At 32.2% G+C, this 18041-nt stretch overlaps 1 protein-coding gene across 1 annotated transcript in view; it reads right to left on the bottom strand.

Moving 5' to 3' along the window:
- kek3 (leucine-rich repeat, immunoglobulin-like domain-containing kekkon 3 protein) overlaps nucleotides 1–17669 on the bottom strand; it is a 34659-nt gene extending 16990 nt beyond the window's left edge. Inside the window, exon 1 of the mRNA XM_085203231.1 lies at nucleotides 17411–17669. The gene's annotated coding sequence lies outside the window, so the exon portion shown is untranslated. The remainder of the gene's footprint in view (nucleotides 1–17410) is intronic.
- Between the last annotated feature and the right edge of the window lie 372 nt (nucleotides 17670–18041).

Genomic DNA, 18041 nt, shown 5'->3' on the forward strand with positions numbered 1-18041 from the left:
AGCCTTGCTCTGGTAATTAATTAACAAAAAAAAATAATTATAGCGATGATATGAAAATAATAAATAATGAATTTCCACGATTGAGAATCGAACCTGCAACCGTCGCTTTTACAGTCAGTCGGTATAAATAAGAAACATTCAACACAAATTGCTGAACAGAGTTTATTATGATAGAAAGATAAAACGTAACCATTGAAATAAATAAATACAACTTAATACAAGAAAAGTCAAACCGAAATCACTTTTGAATTAAGTTTTTGACTAAAATTTTAATGATAAAATATACTTTAAAAAATTAAAAACAATTTGGTAGACAAGCTATATTAGTATTAGGCGTTGCCTCTTATCTGTGGGGAAAAATGTAAATGAGAGCTGGGTTAGACCATTAGGGAGTCGGATTCAATTTGTTTAAACTCGCATAAATTACCGTTTTAACCAAAACCACGTGAAAATAAATTTAAACATTGTTAATTAAAAAATATTAATATATGCAACGGTAAATGTAGTTTTAGCACATTTTTTGCCAGCGAAAAATAAACGAAGTGATTTATACTGCTAAAGCCAAAGTCGTACAAGCCCCCAAATGTTGACCGAATGCTTACTATTTATTTCTATACTAACAACTTTCTCATCGCTGAAGTTGAACAGCGAACTACGAAGTTATGGGTTCGTATTCTAACGATACATACAGACAGCTGTCAATAATGACAAAATTATTGTATTACACAGCTATCGACCATCTGTTGGTTATGGCTGTCAATAATAATAATTTGAGGCTTTCGTGGCGCAGCGGCACAAGGGTGTGACTGCAACGCGAAGTTTGTGGGTTCGATTCCCACTCGAGGAAGTGAAATATTTATTTACGTTTATATTTCCATTTCTTCGATCTGGTGTCGAGGCAAAGCGCGGCGTTGAGTTCTGCCACTCAACACAATAACTCCAGAATTGGGCAGAATGTGGGGAACGGAGTGTCTTAACAATAGGTTCCCTCTGCCTACCCTGCTGTGTGCGGGATACGGCGTGAAGCTGAACAATTTGAGCAAAGCAATTATAATGTCGCTATCTAGTATAAAAAAATTGAAACATTATGGAATTGGATTATTATCATTATGGAAACCAATGTTTTGTTACGAAATCACAACTGATGTAAAAGTGGCACTTAAAAGTTTACACGGCGTGACACTTTTGTATTTGAAAGTTAGTTAAATGAAAGTAATTTTAATTCAAAGTTTCAACAAGCAATAAATTACCTAAATTAGTTAATAGGACCCAAATAAAATGTTGTGTAAGAAGTGTAAATTCATGTTGAAGGGTTAATTAGAATTCCAGATTCACGTTTGGTGTTTCTTTTTAATTAATCATGTGTAATTTTATTGTAAAACATCTCTTATGTTAAAATAACTATTTGTATTATGTAAATGTTTGAGTAATTGAATGTAATGGTTAGTTTTTGCATAAAATTTATCGGTGAATAAATATTTGTGGGATACAACGTAAAGCTGAAAAAAATAATAATAATATCATCATTAAACTATGACTTAAATTAAAAATATTAAATAAATAACTTTTAAACTTATCAAAATTTATAATTTTAATGACTTTAAAGAATTAAAAATCATAAACCTGCTTAAGTCAGACGATGCTTGATGGTGCTTGAAGCTGGTTAGATTATATACATACATATGTTACAAGAAAATTAATGTCATATATACTGAAAAAAACAGAATCCACTACAGAATGGAAGATTCAGGTCAACAGAATTAATAGTAACGCTATATTTCATTCGCTTTATAAGAAAAAAATATTGAAAACGTTACATTTCCATTCGGTACACGTAGAACTAAAAACGTGCTTCGTTTGCCGATATTTGAAACAAAGCCAGCCTTGACATGAAGACACAAATCAAACTGCTCTAGCCATTCAGTTAACCAATTATATCTTTAAAAATATGCAAATGAAGAAAATCATTTTAAATTACATACATATATTGAATAAATACTTTTTTGCTGAATTTGGGCACTTTTGCTTGATTTAATGTTAGTAAATTAAAGAGGAAATAAAAATATTATTATAAACTAAAATATTGTTTACTGTTTTAGATTTTTATTAAAATGGAAACATATAATAGCAATTTTGTTATTTGCTCGGTTGCATGTACATGCACCGATAACAGTTTTAGCACATACACGGTAGTTTGCTAGGTTTGCCTGTCAACCGACATAACCATGTATGCAAGGTTAAAACCATCATGCAAAACCTAACGTGCATGGAGTCCATAAGGTTGAGTCAGAAAGGAAATTTCTGGAAAAACCAAATAAAAAAAGAAAGGAAAAGTAGCCTATTTTCATCTCAAAACTCTCAAATTTCTCTATGTGAAATTTTATCACAATCGGCTTAATGGTTTGACCGGGATCACGTCACAGATAGACAAACAGAATTACTTTCGAATTTATAATATAAATATGGAAGTACCAAATATTACTTTCTATTATAATATTTTATTTATTTATTTATAGTGACCACCGGGGTTAAGTTGCTGCCGTCAAATAATTTTGACGTTCCAAAAATGAATCTTGCTATTTTGAATAACATTATTTGACGTTGAAATAAAGTCAATGTGATTACGACAATTCTAAACACATGAATCTTAATACTATTTAATTATAATAACATGATATTTTAACCTCGTAATAAAAATAAAGGAAAACAACTAAATAATAAAAAAGTTCATACTTCTAAAGTATTTTTACATTCTGAATTTTCCTCGGAAAGGGTAAAAAAAAAGCTGTAACAAGAAACTTTTTGTGCATGAAATATTACACTATTAAAGAATTTTAACAAAGAAAAAGTAAAGTTTCAACCGAAACACACGAGGTTTTCACAAGACTGATAGAAAAGTTGAATGGAAAGTCATCCTTTGTGGTTCCATAAAGATTTTCGTCTGTACTTTTTAAATCTTTTCCACAGTTAAAGAACTATAATACGCGTTCTTGTACTGGCTTGTCTGCCTTAAGGGAACTGTCTACCAACTTCACTTTATACGTGAAGAAGGCTGACCTCGCCTTTACTACTTTGAGATGTATAGCTTTAAATCACATTACTACGTGTATTTAAGAAGAGTACCTTTTTAAAATTTGAAGACTGGAAAGATAATTTTAATAGTGGTAATAGTGGTTCCCTAAATAGAATTTATAATTATTAATATTTCAACTTCACACTTTATACAGCATATAGCAAGTTAGGGAGAGATCTAGTGTCCAGACTTTCCATCAGAACTCAAGACTTTGTTTTTATCTGGCCAGAGCGGAGAAATATAAATAATTAATTGCCCTGAATGGGCATCAAATCCACAGTCATTCCGCTTAGAGTAAGACAGCGCCATAATATAATCAATATAAAAAAATCAACGACCCAACAGCGGCTTCACCTGTATACACACTTATTGTTATAGCCAAATTATAAATCTCATTTACATAAATCGTAGCGTGTGATGATACATTGGATGGATGGAATATTTGGTACTTCCATAGTTATATTATAAATTCGAAAGTAATTCGAAATTTGAGTCTTGAGATGACTACTTTTTCTCTATTTTTGGTTAAGAAATTTCCTTGAAAAGGTCGCCGAAAATTGCTTTCGTAGTTAACCTATGGAGTCCATACACTTTAGGTTTAGCATGATGGTTTTAACCTTGCATACATGGTTATGTCGGTTGACAGGCAAACCTAGCAAATTAGCGTGAATGTGATAAAAGTGTTATCGGTGCATGTACATGCAACCGAGCAAAGATCAAAATTGATATTGTATGTTTACATTTTAATAAAAATCCAAAACAGTAAACAATATTTCATTTTATAATACATAATATTTTAATTTCCTCTTCAACAATAATTAATAACATCTCCACATTAAACAAAAATATTCAAATTCTCCAAAAAAGTATTTGTTCAATATGTGTATGTAATATTAAATGATTTTCTTCATTTGCATATTTTTAAAGATATAATTGGTTCTGATGTATTAGCTATATTACTGCAAAGTTTCATCTAAATCTGGTCAGTAGTTTTTGCGTGAACTTGGAACAAATACCCATCCTTAAAAACTTTCACATTTATAATAAATCGACTACATACTTGATATTTCATGATGTGCCTCTTCCACATGTCCAATAAAAATATCTAAATTTGGTTACTACAATAATACATCACACATAAATATTTTGCTTTGTAACAAAAATTATAAATGTTGAAAGAAATAGCTCAATTGAGGCAGCCCCAGCCCAGCTCGCTGCACGTCACCATTGCCAGAAAATACAATCGTATTTGTTGGCAACATGTGGCCGCTCTACAAAAATTGGAATACACTGAAATTTATATATATACAGCGATTTTTTATTATTCCCCACATGTCATTTTACTAGTGTATAGATAGCTTAACTTTAAAAAAGAAAATTCAATTGCATATGCTTATATGAGTGTTCTTTAACTAATACATTAGTATCAGGTTCAATTTACTAATTAATGAATTTTACATATGTCAACATCATCATCATCGTCATCATCAGCCTGTCCTCGTCCACTGCTGGATATAGGCCTCTCCAATGGCACGCCGCTGAGCTCGATCTTGAGCTCTTCGCATTCAGCCGTTTACATATGTAAATCTTAGATATACAATGATCTAGTTAACAGAAGATAATTGTCCTAACAAGTTGTAAACCAAGAGAAACAGAATTATTTCTTATTCTTACTCCATTTACGTCTTCTACTAATTTATTAATAACTCATTTCTTTTATCTCTATTTAACATCCTATCTTTTAGTTTTCCGATATCCACCTGTATAACGAATAGAATGGAATAGTTTAATATCAACTTTAATTCTCCGTAAAGCGACATTTAAGCGACTGATATATGTTATCTATACTATTATAAAACTAATATATAAATATGAGCTCCACATTTTTTACCCTGTAGGTACGATACGAATCATACCGAATATATCGAATTTAAAGGACTGAAGTTCATTCTGATTACAAAACTTTTAATTTCCCCAGCGATGATGTTCATGAAAAGGCGTCTGCGTGATTTTTTCACTCCCGCAAATACCGCGAATCCCGCACCTGTAAGCCCGCAGCACGCCGGACTGAGATCTCGGAACTGCGGGATTGGATACCCTCGTACAAACCGAAGTACTGTTATCAATAAAAACAGACCTTTCTTATTTTTTTAATATGAAAAGTTCCCCACAATTGTGAAGCTAAAATAATCAAACTCCATCGTATTGTAACATCAAACGCACCCGAAAATACAGAAATAAATCTCGACATTAACCGCAAACAGCGCGGCGGCGGCGGCGGCGGCGGTGGAGACAGTCGTAAAGTTTTTCGTAATGGCGGGAGTAATAACACAAATACACGAGGGAGGAGGTCCGAGATAACATCCCGGTCCAGTTTCCGCTTTTGTCCTATCAAAATAGGGACGCTCCTCGTCCTCACTCCTGGCACGTGTTTGCTCTCTGTATGAGTAATATACACAACAACAAAGAAGTACTCAGTAAGAACTAATAATAGTCAACTTCCATAAAGAGCATCCTCACTCATTTTCCTCGGCGCTTTGATATTACTGGTGATCTCGTGTAAACAATAAAGGAAATGCAATTTTATGCTTTAATAGGTAAAAGGTATATATTTTAATTTATTTACAAGGATATTAGATAAAAATTATGTCGTGATTTAATTTAAAGGTATTAAAAATTGTATTCTACAAGTATACAAAAAATATTATTCGACTTTGCCATCAATAAATTGATATTGGCATAAAAATGTTTCAGGTTCATTTAATTAAATTGTTTAAGGCACATCATGCTAGTTATACGAAAAACTACTAATTATAAATACCTAAAATATGTAATTTTATTAAAACAATAAATAAAATATCTCATTCTTAAAGCAAAATCTAGGCAATAAACACGTGAGAATATAATTTTATTATACATTTCAAGTTTAATTTGAGTGTTTAGGTTTCTACACACTTACTTTTGTTAATAACAAACTTAATTCCATGGGTAATGCCGTAGGTAAAACTAATTAAATTATCAGGCAGAATTTAATTTCAAAACCTGTCATCCTCTAAATAACTTTAGAAACTGCTATAAGAATAAAGAAAAAGAGAAAAGGGAGGAAAGAGCTCAAATGAAAAGTACAATTACACAGAAAATAACATAGAGTACAATTTATAATTAAATTAAATTGAATTAGTGATTTTGAAGATGTGAAGTTTTCTTATAATACCTTATAAATTCTTTCAAGTTGTATATAGGTAAATATTTACGCCAGCGCCTGATTTTAATCACGCTTTTCTGTTTTCAAATTTCAAAGTTAATTAGATACTGGAAAATTTAAACAGAAAAATTTTTTTCACTGTCTCTACTAAATTTTTTATCGCTGGTTGTTACATATCTTTATAACGGTGGACGCAAGACTATAATAAGCTTTGCAAGAACTTACAAATGACATAAAAAATGTAAATAGAACGCTTTCAAAAAGCTCCTATTGAAAAGTTTTAAACAAATGCAGATGCACTGCAAATGATCACTTTGTATTTCTCCTTTATATAAAGTAAAAGTAAATTAACGGTCTCTTAGAGCGAGGAAACTTTGAGAAACAATGACGGTAAATAAACATCCTTCCCCAAAGAAATATTACCTAGACTGTATGAAACGCAAACCAACTTCTTGATTACAAGAATGAAAGAACACTTTGAATTTCAAAATGCTATTATTATGTTCATAATGATCCTGTTTTAGTATGGAAATGTTTTCGCCGTATTAAACTTTTTCTGCCAGGGGGAAAAATCTGAACTTTATTTTGTGAAATATGAAACACACCCCAGGCATGTGGAATATTTGATTGTTATTGTGAATCGAAAAAAAAATATTATACTGATACAAACTTTTATAAAATTATTAAGATTCTTGTTTGTATCAATAAAAAGTATTGAAACATTTGATTTAAATTCTAAGTAAAACCTTCTTTATATTTTTTTGACAGAAAAAGGCTAAATGAATATATTTGTCCATATTTAGTATATTATTTTAAGATTAATCGCTATAACATTTAAATAATAGCATTTATATTTATATAAATAACATTTATATAAAGTAAATGTCATAGTAATAAATCTACCTACAAAGGGTATTCTAACACAAAGCAATATATTTTTGTAAATCATTTTATGAAAGTAGTACAAAGGCAAAAAATAATGGAGATATTTAATAGAGACTGTTGTTGCTGCAGAACAGCAAACAGCATCTGATTGTGACGTTTGTAGATTCTTTTTCGATTCGAAGGAGATTTTTTTTTTTCATTTGTCCCCTCCAGTAACAAGACAAGGCACGGCGCTTGGTTCCGCCACTCAACATTTTATATCTCGAAAATTGGCCGGAAAGTGGGTAACGGAGGGTCTTAACAACTAATCATTTGTTTCATATTATTAATTGTTTAAAATTAAAATCAAATATAATAATTATAATTAACTACCTTTATTACACTTTACTATTACAATCAGACCACAAAATATTTAAATCTATACAAACATACTCGTTCGTAGACCAAAGAGAGTAATAACTGATATTGATTTTAACTTACTCGTATAATAAAAAATATACTCATGTCCCTCTTGTTAGTTATCTCAATTTATTATAATGACATAAAATCAATATATCTTGTATATAAATATATATTACAAGGTCACATTTGAGATAAAAGAAAAATAAAACTTTTAAATAAAAATGAATTTCAAGACTTGTTATTTTTTTAAAATCCGTTTCTATGACAATATTTTCAAGAGGCGAAACATTTTCAGCGCATCTATTCATATAAACGTAGGAATTTATATCTTAACAAAAATATGATAGAACCAATGTTTTAAATTAAATATATTTTATTATTTTACTCTCAGTTTCCATCTCGAAGAAAATGTCAGAAAGTTAAGCCAAAGGCATATTTCGAGTAAACCGTTGTCACCTGTGTTAACAGAGGACGTCCCATATCAATAATTCAAGACATAGATTATGTATGTGCATTATTTTACAGAATCCATTTAGGTTAAATCTGAATTGTTCTGTGATATCAACCAAGAGCTTATGGAAGAATTTGTTTATATTAAAACTAACATCATGTTCTTTCCGCTTCACGCTCTATCCCGCATGTACAGGGTAGACAGAGAGAATCGAGTGTTAAGTTATTCCGTTCACCACCGCTAGCGACGTTACCGCCGAATTTTCGAGGCATTACGTGTTAAGCGGAACTCAACGCCGCGCTTTTGACTTGGTACCGTCGCGTTACACTCACACATCACAAGTGTGTTTGTCTATCGCATTTATCATGGCGAGTGTTCTGAAGAACTGTTTGACCTGTTACCTGCCGCCGAATTTTCTAACCGCACAGCACGTCACAAACTTAAATATCATCCAGACCATCTGGATGCGTGGCACTCCACTACTGTGTGGTTTCGTAGGAATTTCCTTCCACGCGCCACCGAACTGTGGAATAGCCTACCCGCGGCAGTGTTTCCAGGTCGGTACGATATGGGTACCTTCAAAAAGCGTGTTTATCTCCACCTCAAAGGCCGGCAACGCACCTGTAGCTCCTCTGGTGCTGCACGGGGTCGTGTGCGGCGGTGATCATCATCAGGTGACCCGAACGCTCGTTTGCCTTGTCCTATTTCCATAAAAAAAAAAAAAACAAGCGCCGCGACGGCGTCTTATATGAATATGACTACAAGAAATATAAATTTGCTATTTTCTCTGCAGCACGATGGACAGACGAATTAAAGAAGGTCGCTGGCACCAGATAGATGCGAGAAGCCCAAGACCGGGATGGTTGCGCTTGATGAAGGAGTCCTACGTTCAGCAGTGGACGGCTATAAGCTGAGAATGATTTTCTCTGTAGTATTATATACACAAGGCTTATTACAATCCTCGATATTGCATTTATAGATATTGCATTTTTTTCTTATCATTATTCTTGCAAAGTCGAAGTATCGAACTATACTGTCAAGTAAAACAAATATACCTACAAACTTAACAACATTTATAACGCTTCTGCAGCTTAGAAGTAAATTAAATTTGAAGTGGACTTTAACAATAAGGACTAATTTCCTTTAAGGTCGTTGAAAGAGAAGAAAATTAATTTATAACGAGCGTAACGAAATAAAACATGATGAAGGGAGCCAATTACTTAACTGAAGCACATAATGTAATGATATCGAAAATTATAATTAGTACATCTTTAATTTATTTATTTTTGGACGTCTCTTTAGCAATATAATTTGGTAAATAATCTTCTTTTAATTTTTATAGATTTATACTATTAATATTATTATACATTTTAATCTATAATTAATATAATTATAGCTAACATTATTTTCCATTAGTAATTAGGAAAAAGTTATACTTACATATGAAATAATCTTAATAGGAAAATTCTATTTCAGTCCAAACTGTCACGAAGCCTGACAATCTATCTATGTAGGCGACAGACAACTGCGACGAGTTCTCGAGCAAACTGACGAGTTAAAAACTAACTTGTTACTAACTTGCGCCATCCTTGCCTATGAATATAACTTATATGAATAGCAAGATTCAATGCTGTAGAGAGTTTGAGGATTGAGGATTCAATATTATCTTTTAGTTGCATTAGTGCTACACGTTCTAACAATATAATTGTAAGCAATTTATAATAGCTTAAAGTAAATAAAACAATAGTTTATTTTGTATTAACACACAAATAAATAATTGAGAACTATACTCATGTTATGGACCAGGTGCTCGAATAGGGTATTATTTATAATGCCCGGGCATTATAAATAAGAGAACCAGCTATATCGGATTAACTGGTTATACCTATGGGTAATTTGATGATAATTCCTACTAGCTGCATTTGACTAGACGCGGTAAGGGAAACAAGCGTGTAACGCGCTTTGAACAATTAGAGATCGGAATGGCATGTAGACTTCAAATGCTAATTATGCCTTAAAAGTGAATACGCAGACAAGTTTTATAATTTTAATTTAAGTTGTTAAAGTGTATTTAAGTATTAATGATGGATATGTCGTGTTCATATCGTCAAATTTTATGATTTCGTCGCACATTTCATGAACTGCTAAAATAAAATGTGTAATAATATACAGAATATGCTAAGCTATCTTATATTATTATTATTATGTATATATCTTCAATTATATACATAATAATAATAATAATGATTATAGTTAAAATTACAATGCATGTATACAGAATAAGTTAAATAATTAAAGTAACCTAACTAAACCTAACTAATCTAACCTAAAAAAATAATTCCATGATTTTAATAGTCCCCAGTCGGGCGGATATCCGTAATAAGATTTACTCACGTTAAAAAAAGTTTTTTTTTTATATTTTCCTGGCGAGTAGATGCAAGCAAGTTACTCCTGCGCTCTTCCCCAGACAGTCCTATTATATATATTTGCCCGGGTATTCTGAAAAATAACCCCTTTATCTCTTGGTCCATAAAATCTTTACTTAACCTGAGGCAACTAGTATGTATGATGTTATTGTGTGTTGTACAAGACCTATTATTATTATTAGAAGGCCGGTTGCGTATAATAATACGCGTTGCCATGGCAACGTGTATGTCACTTTATAAATACAAAAGTGTATACATTGTCAAATGTATTATAGTGTGTACCTTTCATGTATTTTACAAAATATTAGCGTTCTACATAAATTTTAACTTTGCTAACTTTCATACTCTTTCGTCCGCACAATTTTTGTAAAAAGGCGTACAAAGGCGTTCTGGTTCACAATATGTAGATCATATTTAAGTTATTTATAATAACAAAATAACTTATTTTAATTAAACACTGTCCTACATCACCAAGATCACCTTTTATGATAAAACGTATTTTTACTTTACTGATTGACTCATTAAATTAAATAGTTTTAGTATATTATAAATTTCAGATGGAACGAAATAATTAAAAATACACACTGTGTCTATTTGAATAAAAATATTTATTTAACGTTTCGAATCAATTTATCTGTATAGTGATGTGGGCAACCCACATTATAAATTAAATTAAATATATACTTATATATACATATATAAATACACTACACAAAACACATAAAATATTAAATTATATAAATAATAATACGCGGATGCGCGAGCGCAGCGTCGCCCGGCAAGTCGCCGTGCCCGCCGCCCTCGCGCCCCTCACCTCAGCTGGCGCCTAGCGACACATTCGCTCCGGAGCAGACCACCAGTCACAACCTCACCGTCTGACGCGAAGCCTGTGTCGCTTAACCCTTTCCGCCACGCTATTGCCACGTGTTAACCTATATGCTATATTTCTGTCTACGCTTATTCTTCCGCTATCTTAACTTATGTGCACAGTGCTCTTGACTTTCTCCTTCTATATAATTGTAATTCTGCGAATTCATTGTGAAGTGAAATATACGCTTATATACTATAGAGACTTATTCATTATCACACACGCATCCTTACAGTGTAATTAACTTGGAAATTTATTCCTTTATTATGATAATATTATATAATTTTCGTAAATATTTACTAAGGAAAAACATAATGTTTTTCCTTAGTAAATATTTACGAAAATTATCTGAAAACAATTATTCAGTTACAATTTTATGAAAGTGTTAAAATCGTATTATAATTAACGTATTATTTTGATCCGTTCCTCACTTTCCGCCAAATTCTGGAAGAAGTTCTTTGGCGGAATTCAACACCGTGTGTTGGCTTTGTTTCCAGAGCAAGAAAATAAAAATATTAAATAATTAAATTATTTCCTCGAGTGAGAATCGAACCTACAAGCTTACAGTCTTACGCTTATGCGCTGTAAGCGCGACAGCCCCTGCGCTGGCTAAAACGAACTATTTGAATATATGAAGTGTAAACTTCAAAAATGATTTCATCAAATCTCTCCACTGAAGTTCCTAACCAAAACCTGTCATAAAGGAAAGAAAAAAATACAATTGATATGCTCCTTTTAAAGAAGTCGGTCAAAAATAATAATCATCAACCAGGCTAAACTAATTTGCGGGGGAAAATAACAAGAGTTAATATTGTTACGTATTCCTTAACACGAGTATATTGAATATGTAAACGTACGTACAAACATATATACTCGTATATATATACGTCAAGTCACATGTACGAGGTAGACGGCGGACGACACTAATCCATTTACTGGGTAACGAACTGACCCGGTAACTCCAGATAACAAACCATTGCACTTTGCCCTGGGGCTACATTTTAAAAGCACGTCGTTAGTTTCTAATTGGCACTTAAAGCGAATTGCAATTATTTTGGAAAATTATACTAAAGAAGTTTTAGATTATTTTACATCCCGTGAGAAAAATAGTAATTTCACATATTTTATTCGATTTTCGTGATAGATATAGAAATACCTAGGAATATCTCACTCTGACAGGGCAGAATCTCCATATCACCTTTTTTTGAGCCAAACTTACACATTGCTATTATAAATACAAAAAAAATCATTGAATGTATTTAAACATCGAACTACCGCATGTAAATATACCACGAAATAAAATTTCTGTACTGACAGCACTTAAGTATTAATTTTGCTTTAAACCTAAACGCATTAGTGTTTGACAATCAAAAAGACATTTTCAAAAAATTCTGTTAAAAATACCTTTGCTTATAGTCGTATATATTAAAACAAAACTACGTATATTTAAAATTCAAAATTATGAACCAATCTCATTCGTTAGCCTAGTTGAAGATAAATAGGATGCACTTTATAAGTAGCGCTTACAAAGCGACTGAATGTCGCTACCTACTCGCTACAGTATCTTTTGACTTGAGATCAAAAAAAATTGAGAGTGCAAAATGCAAAGTCAAATTCAAGTTTCAGTTCTGAAATAATTTTTGTAATTTAAATTTTTATATATATTGAATCGAAACAGATGCTATGATTGTCTGATTATGGAGGAAATGTCTAAGTTCCTCTCATTTATAACGATATTTGATTGTGCCTATTTCATAAAATGCAAAATAAATAAACTTAAAATTGTTAAACATACGATAAATTCAAAATTCAAATTCAAAATATTCTTTATTCAAATAGGCAATTATTATAAGCACTTTTGAATTCTCGAATGAACATATGAACAAAAAGCTACCACTGATTCAGAAGGCAGTTCTGCTGAGAAGAGCCGGCAAGAAACTCAACAGATGCTCTTTTCAAAATCAATGGTACAATCTATTACATTAGTTGGCAGCTATCCTGCATTACATTCAATAGACATTAATTCCATACATGTTTATCCTCTAAATATTCTTGAACAGTGTAATCAGCTTTAAAACAAATATAATAACACTGAAAGTCAAAATAAGCAACTCTCAACGCCAACAACTCAAATTGGGCCAACGCCAATGTATTGTGAAATTATTGAAAAATTTAATAGGTAATTACTTTTGTACACTTATGCATACGAGCGGCTAAATTAACCCAAACAATGTTTTTCACGCCTTAATTAAATAGTACTCGAAATCCGATGAACAAAGCGTCTCGTTAAATATACGCGGCCGGAACAATTGTACAAACCGAACACATACATACGTGGCAATTGTATTGAATTTCTGATAATTTGCATTCGCTGCAACGTTTTGTGACCAGCTAATAATTTTATGGTGGCAATTTACCAATTAAATCTGGCTGCACTGGTGTTGTTGGACGTAGAGCGGAATATAATATGGAACGGTGGAACTGAACTTACCAATTATTATCTTATTTATGGAACTGTCTAGAATTTGACTGGACGACAAATAATAATGTGCTCTAGCTGGGATCTTGTATTTATATCTATCTCACAGATACTAAATTTACAGATTTTTTACTCTAAAACCCTAAATAAATAATATGGAGGTGGTAAATAACGTTTACGAGTATATTCTTTATATGGTAAAGATTATTTTGAAAAATATTAATTCTATTTTATCGTACAAATGTTTTTCCTATCTTATCCGATCGATGTCATTATGTTCTATAGTGTGTTTTTAATACTTCGGCTAGTACGTCAAGTTTAATTGATTCCCTTTCTATATATACCTTCTGATGAAAGTAATGTATATGTCAAATATATTTATTTTCACGCCAGCGTGTTTAGACAAGTTCAAAGGCTGGAAACCCGCAATGTGTATTTTACACGATTTTACATTTCAAGCTGCTTTTTAGCCCTTCATAACTCGTAAGCCAATTAGGCCATATGCATGAAATTTACTAACCCACTAGTTTATAATGTATATAAAATTCCAACAATGTAACTCAAATAGTTATTGATATAATAACATTTAAAACACGATATTTTTGTGACTGACTCACTCACTCATTAAAAACTTAACTCACTTCTAAATGACCTCAAAACTTGAATTTTATCCCGAGACAGAACTCCGCACTCATATAAATCTCTCATTATTTTGTCGGTTAAGTAGAGAATGATGCATTTAAGTACCTTGGCTAACTTGGCTTTCACACCACATTTATGTCTTTGATAGAAAACACGTATTTCACTTTTTTTCCCTGTATGATTTTTCCTTATAAAAAATCCTTAATTTTTCAATCAGTCTGCTTTCACTGCCCGAGCTCGATATCTAAATCGTATAAAATTTATAACTTACCGATATGACTTCATTCAAATTACACTTCACTATTAAATAGCATTCGGTGCAAACATAATTGTATCAAACCATATTACCAAAATGTTTTACTAGTAAAATAGATGTTACATATTTTAGTTACTATTGTGTTAAACATGCATATCATGTATTTACCGTAGTTGAAAATAAATTAAATAAATTAAATTAAATTTATTACGAGATGCATCCGCCTCGCGTCCCTGGAAGCCTAGGAGACAACAAGCCGCAAAGCCCTATTGAAGTTACAACTGCTTTATTTAATTATTCTACGTTACTATGAGCATAATGCGTTTCTTGTTCAGGTATATATGAAACTTTGTACGCCAGCGTGGCGTATCTTACAGACGCCTTCGTTGCATACAAATTTGCATCAGAAAACTTATAAACTTTGTACTAGAATGGCTTATAAGGAGAGTAATAACAACAGAATGATCTTAAAATTGTGTTGTTTCAGTAACTCAGACTCTACTTGTTATTTTGGAGTAATTTCGGTCAAATCAATCCAAATATGTCCAAGAAAGCTTGGAATTGGATTAATATTATTTGTGTGCGCTATTCTTTTGTTTACCTAGCAGCCTGTAATTGCCTGGCGGGTGATAATTCCAACGACTTCATTAAAAACAATCGAATACAAATGTTTGAAGTTCCCATACCGTTAATCAACTGCAGCCAATTACTGATAAGTGTTGCTTTACGCCCAATTAACCATAACACAAACTAATTGATTTGTTTTCCACTTGAGCACGAGTAAGGTAATTGAAAATTAATTATTTCTTTGTTATTAAGGGAATATCTTATATTTTATTATACTTCTTGAGGACTGGACCGATTTGGATAATAATTTCTTTGTATTTTGAAAATATAAATAGACTAGCGGCCCGCTCGCGGTTTCACCCGCGTGAACTATGTTATTATTAATTTCTGTCTCCATGACTACATCCTAGTGACGTCTATGCAAAATTTGACACTCCTAGCATTTGTAGTAACGAAGTTTCATACAAACTTTCGACCCCAAAAACAACCCTTTAGAAGTCGAATATTGCAAATTCCCGTCTTAGCGAGCACCTACGTCCTATAAATAACTCCTATGCAAAATTTGAGATTTCTAGCACATGTAGTTTCTGAGATTTCGTGATGAGTGAGTGACCTTTCAATTTTATATATATAGATAACATTTCTGTAATAGATCACCTAAAATATAAAAAAAAATGTATAAAAACAAAATTACAGTACAATTAAATAATGGGGGCTGCTCTGAAGTTCGCTGTAGATAATTGCGCGGATTTGGCTTTAGGATGTCTTGTTACATTTGATTGACTTACTTTTTCTTCAGGAGTGACTGCAAGGGCCACGACTCGTCGACCGTACTGTATATTGCGAATTTTTATTTCCGGGCAGAACAACATCTGCCGGGCCCGCTAGTGTTTTTCCCAAATGCGAGAAATAATAATTTAAGCAATACTTATAATCACCCTAATTGTATTGTTGAAATTTTGAGTGGTTGCTTTTTTCTCAGCTTCACGCTGTATCCCGCACACAGCAGGGTAGGCAAAGGGAACCCAGTATTAAGACACTCCGTTCCCCATTTTTAGCCGAATTCTGGAGGCATTGCGAGTTGAGTGGTGGAACTCAACGCCGCGCTCCGCAGCGACACCAAAGCAAGGAAATGGAAATATAAATTCAAATAAATATTTCATTTCCTCGAGTGGAGATCGAACCCAAAACCTATGTCCCACACTTTGTGCCCCTGCGCCAGGACTAACCTCACCAACGGGTCTCTTCATTATCTCACAAGATGATTCGAATATGACAGCCTTAGAATTTCTTTACAAAAATATCAAATTAACTAAAATGAATTAATAATTTGACAAAGATTTTTTGTATAGTAGTAGTAGTATTTGATTCAAATATTTAATTAAAAACGTCAATGTTACTAAATTAAAATGGTAGTTAATAATAAATAAAACATGTAAGGTTGTTATTATTCTTGTTTCATAATACAGTCTATTATTTTACACTAATTATGTTAACAAACAGAATCAGATTAGTAAAAAATTAAACCTAAAAAGTCAAAACAGAGGATTTATCATAACTCATATGTAGGACAACAATTAACCACAATGTTTTGGCTCTATCACTGGCACGATAAAACACGCTTACCATACTGAAAGAGTGATTAATAGATTAAATACGATAACCTGTTTAGTTTAAAATGGATTCCAACGCGGCGTTCTAAACTATCAAAAACTGTTACTATGAAACGTTTATTCATTGAAATAATTTCATAGTTTCACAACTTATCCCATAGAGGGAACCTGGGAACCTAATGTTAAAATTACAAAACTCAACGCCTTGTTTTGCCTCGTTACCAGATCAGACCAGATCAGACCAGATCCCCGAGTGGAAATGGAACCCACAACCTGGCACGTTTAACAAATGCCATAAAAAAAACCCGCGCGTGGCAACAAATAACTTATGAGCAAGGCTTAATTCTATGGTAGTTACGAGGTTAGAGCCCTGTAGTACAAAATGCAAAGCAACATGCAAATTTTATCACTTACATGCACGCACGCGGGAAGACTTTGAATTGCTGGTATTCACGTAAATTACTAACTATTTAACATTGATAATGCCTTTTAAATTGGTTAAATATTTTAACAGTAAAAAACACTTATTTACTCATTGCTTACCTTATTAAATATTGTATTCGAATTTAACAATTCCAAAATCATTTTCGCTGTACTTAAGTCAGTTAAATGATTCACAATTCTTTTATTTTCACATAATATCACAAAACACAGAACATTCAATGTATTTATAAACTTTGAAAGGGGTTAGCACTTTTATTTATTTATTAATAATATTTTTTTCATATATATAGGACGATGTTACACAGTTTTTTTGCAAGTGTACGACACATCCACCCGTTACGAAGAACTCCGTAGACTGAGTTCCGCCCGCCCAAAGCTACGAGGAACGCCGACGTGTAGCGGATATGGCCGAGTCGAAACGATATTGTAGGCCAGCCGATGAAGTGGTTAGTTTTTACGGGCAGCAGTTGATAACTATATAGACGTTTCTATATATAAAAGTTTGTTTGACACCTGTTCTTTCATATATTTGATAAATTATGTATAGAAGTCTTATAAATGTTGTGTCAGTTTTATTATTATGTCTAAGTTAAGATTGGTTAGATTTATTGTGAATTTGTCTCTTCTACGTTCGTTATGTCTAAGGCATTATATCAGTTTCTTATTCTGTCTAAACTAAGACTGAAAAAGAAATTGATTCTTTTTTTTGTCTTAAATTTTTTCTTGATTC

The sequence above is a fragment of the Heliconius melpomene genome, chromosome 19 (genome assembly GCF_056956725.1).
Source record: "Heliconius melpomene rosina isolate 202511_hmr_F chromosome 19, ASM5695672v1, whole genome shotgun sequence".
Taxonomy (NCBI): domain Eukaryota; kingdom Metazoa; phylum Arthropoda; class Insecta; order Lepidoptera; family Nymphalidae; genus Heliconius; species Heliconius melpomene.